Below are 995 nucleotides of genomic sequence, written 5' to 3' on the forward strand. Positions count from 1 at the left end.
TATACAAACATACAGACAGATACACAAATGTACATAAAAACAAAAATATCAACAAAATGCGTTCGGCATTTAGTTATAAATGTTTACAAAAGATCTGAGAATAAAGACATAATAATATATATATATATATATATATATATATATATATATATTATGCAGATAATGTTCAGATAATTGCAAGTGCGGCGACTGGCGAGTTTGATTTTCTGATTGAAAAAATGTTGTATTGTTTGGGTGCACTGGATTGGTGGATGGGTTTGAATGGTATTAACATATCTTTTTTCCTTGTAGAAAATTGCCATAGTCGTAAAGCGCCTATGAGAATGTTTTTAATAGGTGCTATATAAATGATCATATAATTATAATTATAATAATAATAATAATAATATATATATATATAATGTCATATTTATTATTATTATAGTTGTTATAATTATTTAAAATAATATTATTTTTGTTATTATTATAGTTGTTATAATTATTTATAATAGTATTATTTTTATTATTGTTTGTGATTGTCTCAGAAATACATTTGCACATTATTTATTGCTAGAATCGCGATCGTAAAATAATCCAGCGGTATGAATTGTTGGTTTTGAAGTTGGCATTATTATAATCATCGTCGTTGTTGTTGTTGTTATTGCTGTTGTTGTTGTTGTTGTTGTGATTTGTTTGTTGTTAGTGTTGTTAGTGTTGTTATTGTTCCATTCTATAGACGATGCATTTGCATACTTATAAGGAGAGGAAAGATGAACAAGTGAGAGAGAAAGAAAGAGAGAGAGAGAGAGAGAGAGAGAGAGAGAGAGAGAGAGAGAGTTATTATTATATAATTCTTTTTCTTCTTATTATTTATTTTTAATACTCACATTTTTATAGCCATTGCTTAAATAAACTTGAAATTTTGAGAATAAAAAATTCAGCTTTATATACGTTCATTTGGATAAAAATTTGAAATTTCAGAAATAAAATAATAGCTACAGGATTGGTGTTGTTTT

Source organism: Helobdella robusta (genome assembly GCF_000326865.2).
Source record: "Helobdella robusta unplaced genomic scaffold HELROscaffold_16, whole genome shotgun sequence".
Classification (NCBI taxonomy): Eukaryota; Metazoa; Annelida; class Clitellata; order Rhynchobdellida; family Glossiphoniidae; genus Helobdella; species Helobdella robusta.